A 6,735-nucleotide genomic window follows, 5' to 3' on the forward strand; every position below is an offset into this window, starting at 1 on the left:
GACGGGCCTATAGAGATACATTTACCAAAAATACAAGATCACGCTCGAACGTGACGATGTATTTGTAATATGTTTTGAGAAAAAAGTTTGCGAAAGCGGGTTCATCAGCTGAGCGTTTGTTTACATCACAAGCACCCCTATTTTATATTTCTATTTAACTAAAGAAGAGTTAATTCAACATGACAACACATTTTAAAGCATTTTAATGATTAATTTTACCTAAATTGTGTGCTTAAAGTGGCTGACAGTAATTTTGGTTAATTTTGGTTTTCGTTGTTTTTTTTCTTTGTTTACTTTTCGCTCGTTTTCCAGCGAAACAAGATAGCGTAGGACCCGCTAAAAAATCAACTTTTTCACTCTCTTGTTCTTGCGTGATCTTGTGTAGTTCGTTCATGATAGAGATTTTGCGATTCAGCAAATGTGAGAATGAGTTTTAACTTTCAAAATTGTGTACACTTCTCTTCCAAAAACTCACTGAATTTCATTCGGTGAGTTTTTGGTTGTGAGTTTGCACTCGGTGTACAATACATATCTGACAGTTAAAGAATCCAAACCCTGGTTCAATTTAGGTTTGTTCCACACGCTTTCCGAGCTGTTTCGGTAATTAGAGTGTAAAAATAAGTTACTCTCTCACAAGTGTCAAAAATGTGTCAACCCGTGCCAAAAGTGCCTAGACGTGAGGAACGCAAAAAAACACTTTTCGCGCCCTGAATCAACAAATCAGCTCTAAACAATGATTTTATGTGTATTTATCTTATATTAATAATATAATATTTGCTAATAAAATTAGCAAATACCTACATTTCTGAACCTTTAGTGCTATTTTCCGTTTTTGTATTCTATAAAATTTGCTATCGGATTTAAACAAACAACAGCTGCAACAGCTGTTATTTCAAATTGACTTCATGCACATTTCTGCCCGGAAAAAAGTCCGGGCTGTTTCGGGCATGAACAAGAAGACATTGACGATCCAAAAGGGGAAGGTATTCGCTTTCTATTACCCATTTTTCTATCGTGAGGAACGCTTTCTGGGCTGTTTTGGGCACCAGTGGGCACTCGCGGGCTCGTGTGGAACAAACCTTTTATGATCGTGTGGAACAAACCTTTTATGATGTTTGCTACCATCCAAAATGTATTCAACAAAGTGTGATTGATTTTAACATTGCTCTCATAAGAAGCAGGCTATAATGTCAAATTGAAATGAATTGTTAACCCATTTGAAAATGTGTTTTTTTCAATCTTGAATTAAAAAAAAAAAAAATACACGACAATTTTTCAAGCACAACAAGCAACAAATTTTCTTAATAAACGTGAAATTGTTAAGAGATAAACCGCCGAGAAGAGCAAGTAAGTACATTTAAGTTTCGTAATAAGTAACTACGTTCGACTTTGCTTAAATATTTAATGTAAGGAAACCAAGATGAAACGGAGCAAAACGTTTGAACGGTGCGCTGTATGCAATAAAAGTCAGGACACGAAAATAGTGCGATGTTTTAAACCACCTAGTTGCGAATTAAGACGGCAGCGATGGGAAGAAAGCTGTGGTGTTGTACTACGTGATTCATCTCGCGTTTGTGAAAACCACTTCAAGGAAAGTGATGTCCAAATCAAACACTTTCCAACGAGCTCGTTTATACCCATGCGCAGTCCCAATGCCATACGAAATAACTGATACAAGTGAGGATTTAGTACGCGATCAGGATACATTCTTTGTTGATGCCCAAACTCAAACAGACGACTCTTTAGAATGCACGTTGCGAACAGAAATATTTCGGCTTACCGAAATAATTAAAACATGCAAGCAAGTATGGAAGAGCTTAAATTAAAACCGCTCGAAGCAAGGTCTTTAATGGAAAACTATTTCGCATGAAAAAAATTTAATTTCAAATTTGTTAGAGTTAGGCTCACATATAAAATTGGTAAAAAATGTAAAATCATACTTTTATAAGTGTCGAATAATGTTTAGGATAAAAAATTGAAATATAACAATAAACGCACAAAAGCATAAAACTTGGGCAATTAAAAACAAGAAAATTGCTAAAACGATTTTATAAACAATTTGTTTTATTTTATTGACAAAATATATGTGATGTAAGTAATGTAAGTAAAATAAAACTATAATCGAAATAAAAGCCTAGGGCATCAGTGCTGATAAGATACATGCATCACTAAGGGTTAATACGTTTGTTTATACTTTTTGACATTATAGTAAAGATAGCCGCACTGAGTTGTCAATCACACCTTGTTTAATACACCTTGCAACCATCGATGTTTTAAAGCAGCGGTGCCCAAAGTTTTCAAATGGAAGTGCCCGCACCAATACATTGAAAACGCCCTATTAAAACGTACAAGTACACTGTAAAAATTCGCTAATTTACTTTTTGTTCGGGGGATTATTTGAAAACAAATCATACATTGTGCTTCGCCATTGAAATTGAGAGTGAAAAAAAATCACTTTCCCACTTCTCTACTGAAGATATGTAATTCATTTTGCCATAATTTAAATATGAAAGTTAAAATAAACACCAATTTTTCCAAGTGTTATTCATTTTTTGCGATCAAACGCAAGGCAATAACCAAATTTACGTTAAAGATAACTGTCGCCAATATGTACCAACAACGCATACGAAAGTGTTGTTGCTTTGTGCTTGTGCATATGCAAAGAAAAAAATTTGAAGCGAAGTAGAAAAAATTGTTTGTGTATTTTGTATTGTTTCGCTCGGAGTGCTGAGTGTGTATATTAGAGCACACAGCGCATACCAAAGTGCTTTTACAAAAACAAATGTGCCCCGAGTGGTTAGGGCTTGACAACGCTGTTTTAAAGTAAAACCTCGATTGTTGTGAAAAAATACGGCGTTTAAAGGCAAAATTAAGTTGGTACATAAAGTTAGTTGTAGCCTTTTTAACAGATAACCCATTAAATGTCAAAAAACCGCAAGTAGCTTTAAGTATGAACTTAATTTTGACTATGAATACGCCCGAATAGTTTTTGCAAATTAAATAAATCAAAAATACTTTTGTGCATTCCAAATATGAACCATATCGTACCATAATACGGTCAAACATCTATAGACCTGTGCCACATAGTGGATTAATTCGACTTTCATATTATATTGTAATCAGGTTTCGCGCTAAGTTTAAAGTTTCAAGTCAAAGTCATAGCGAAATTCCAGAAGATATATGCATGTAAGTGAAGTTAAATAAAAGCTTGTAAAAACGTAACATACTTATTCACTGGGATTAACATAAAAATATTAAAAAGAGGACGGCGGCCGCTGTGGTGTAGTGGTTAGCAGTGCGCGCTTCCATTCAGCAGGTCCTGGGTTGAAGCCCTGGTCAGAGCGATATCGCAAAGAAAACATAGAAAAAAGGTTTTTTCTTAACAGCGGTCGCCCCTCGGCAGGCAATGGCAAACCTTCGAGTGTATTTCTGCCATGAAAAACAGCTTCTCATAAAAATTCAATCGCCGTTCGGAGTCGGTGTAAAACTGTTGGTTCCCTCCCCTTTGTGTGACATCAAGGCGCATGCCACAAATCGGAGGAGAGGCTCGGCCAAACACTAAAGGTACTGGCCCAATGCAGGCTTGCTTTGCTTGCTTCGCGTTGAGATCTGTCAAAAGTAATTTGGAATATACTAAAACATATACTTACTTTAAGCGCCTCAAAGTTTCAAATAGGCAAATGTTTTATTTGAAAGAGTTTTGTAGGCTTTTCACAAAAAGGTATGTTCCCGTTCTAAATAAATTCAAACAAACTGCTGCACACTTTTATGTAGAAATTTTACTAAATTAAAAAAGAATATATGTATAATGTATGTAATCCAAAGTTTAATAAAAATGATTCTATGTTTACATATTTATATTTAACATGACGCTGGCTTAAAGTGAAAAATTGCTAAGTCCATTTTTACAAATTTTACAAGAACTTTGAATACAAAATTTTGCATGTTTAAAGCAAAGCAAAACTCCATACGAATCAGAAGGATTCGATCTTTGTTAAAAGATTTCGTATTATTTTGGCCTTATCGAGGTCACTTTGCTCTCTTGCTTCCTATATAAAAATATGAGGTTTCATAAAATGAAGACTCAGCAACTTTTCACACAAAGCTAGCGATATTTATGATGTCAAACTACTGGTCAGTCGTCTCTTGAAAAATCGATATTTTTTAGTTTATTGTTTTTTAATAAATGTACATATATTTAAATATGTATGTATAACTATTACCATTCCTTTGAATTGCAAAAATTAATTCGCATTAATTTAAAAATAAATCTGAATAGATTGTTTTGTATTTCTTTTTTTTAATTTTCTAGAATTTTGTGGAAAAATTATTTTTAGTGTAAGGGAACAGACCTTGACTTTTTAACTACACAGCTGATTGCTTTGACAGCGTTCCAAGCCGCCATTTGGCCAAACGGGCTTTTGAAGTATATCAAAGCAAATTAAAGTAAGCAAGGCGTGCAAAGCAAGCCTGCATTGGGCCAACGCCTTAACGTATGTGCAAGCGCCAATCTGTTATTATTATTATTATATTATTAAAAAGAGATACAAGATTTTTTATTGAAATTCTTATACCATATCCCCAATAAAAAATTAACCATCTCAAATCGAACTTAACCACATTACTAACTATTGCTGTCCACACTGCGGTTTGAGGTTTATAAAACAGTTCTAATATAGAGAAAAGTGTTCGGACTCCTGAAAGTCGGTTCAGGAGTAAATCGTTTCGAAAATCGGATCAAAACCAAATTTTCCGTACTAGATTTGAAATTTTTTATTTCCACTTTCGACATTAATTGTTAAGTAGTAAATATTTTGTATTCATGCAAAAATAAGAACACGATGCAATGTAAGGATAATATGTTACATATTTAGGAAGTTTATAGTATTTTCTATGAGGTGGAGCCTATCTAACGGACCATTTTTTAAAGATCAATAGGACCTAAACCTTTTCTACTTTATACAAAAAATTCTTCTACATATCGCACGTTTAATAATATAAAGAATTTTCCAAAATTATTATTTTTTGGAAAAACGCAATCAAAGTTTGATCAATTCATACAATTGGTATGGAAAGAAAGGCGAAGTTTAGTTTCCTGTCTGGCTGAATATTTTCTCCTTATCAAGCTTATTATTTGTATGATGAAATCTCCAAAAACGTGAATTTTGAGTTACATCTTGTAATGTTACTTGTATTTTAAATATTTAAAATAAGTTTATATGTATCACCCGGTAGCTGTCATTTTAGAAATAAGATAGACAAAGCGTCCTGTACCGAAAGGGCAGCCAACTTTGCTGATCTTTCTCTTTCCGGTGTCAGCGAAAAAGACAAGACGTGCCAAATTATTAAATAAAGAAAAATCAACGAATATTGTAAACCATCTTTACATTATAAAAGTAAGCTTTTCAGCCTCAGGTAGGGTTGCGAACATTTTTTAAGATATTTATAGGACTTTTTCAAAAAAATTGCAAAAAATATAGTACACTTCATATATATATAGTATTTCATTTGAAAGAAAAAGTAAACACGATTTTTAAGCGATGGAAATTTTCTTCCTGGGAATGCCAAAGTTGTTGGAACAGAGAGTAGAAATGAAATAATTTTAAGTAAATTTGTTAATTCTTTCTCAGTTATGTTACCGGTTTTGATTATAACCTTTTTTGATTATAAACTCACAATGACCTTTTACTTTATAGCAGGGCCGCAGGATTTCTCTTTAGGGCGGGTTTTATGTAAAGTCATTCGTAACAACCAAGAATATCATTGTTTTATTTAGAGTATTCAGCATATTGTATTTAATTGTGGATATAATTCAGCACAACTCAAAGAAAAGTCACATGCAGTTCACCGAGTCAACATTAACATCCAGATTGCGATGAATATTGAGAAAAGCTAGCCCATTGTGTGTTCGTTCTCTGCCCATGCCTGCACATGCATGATGATATTCATTGAATTATTTTGCATATATATAATTAAGAAGTAAAAAGAGTAAGACGTTTCGGCAACAAGTACTTCATTTATTGACCTTACAAACGATACTGCTTAGAACTAGAGCTGTCAAACTATCGACGATACTATCGATAGTATCGATAGTCTGGTCACTTGAAATAACTATCGATAGTTTTAGTACTATCGCCACTATCGCTTCATTGATAGCGTATTCTCCTTCCTAGCGCTTTTGATATTTGCACGTATTGGTTCAAAGAGAACAAAAATTGGCAGCATTATTTCAGGAACGAACGAATAAAGATCACCTAGGACGGTGTGCGAGAAAGTATTTTTTTGCAGTGACGTCATTTTTTCGCCGCCATGTGAATAAAACGGTATGAAACCATGTGTGTTAATGAAACAACCGATGAAAAAATTACGTTATTTGCTATTATTATTTTTTTCTCAAATGCAATTACAAATACGCGGATGCCGTGCTGGGTAATCTGTTTAGTTGGTTCATTGCATTATTTCCAAAAGCGCCATTTTTTTATTTTTAGCGTGGAAATAGCAGAGGTTATATTGCCGTTTTAAGAGCGTGTCATACCGGGCAATGCAGTATATGTATTTCAAAAGACTGTCAAATTGAGAAATTGCAGAAAGCAGTTGCATGAGCAGTGGCACCTTGCATGTAAAGACATTTTTTATTTCCGAAAGGCGAATTGCAGAGAAAATTTCTGAAATCGCTTTTTGACTATCTACAGCGAATGAATTTCTAGCAATATTTCTCGAATCTAAAATGCAACC

This window comes from Rhagoletis pomonella, unplaced genomic scaffold, assembly GCF_013731165.1.
Source record: "Rhagoletis pomonella isolate Grant_MI unplaced genomic scaffold, Rhpom_1.0 Rhpom_scaffold_00002, whole genome shotgun sequence".
In the NCBI taxonomy this organism is placed as follows: Eukaryota; Metazoa; Arthropoda; class Insecta; order Diptera; family Tephritidae; genus Rhagoletis; species Rhagoletis pomonella.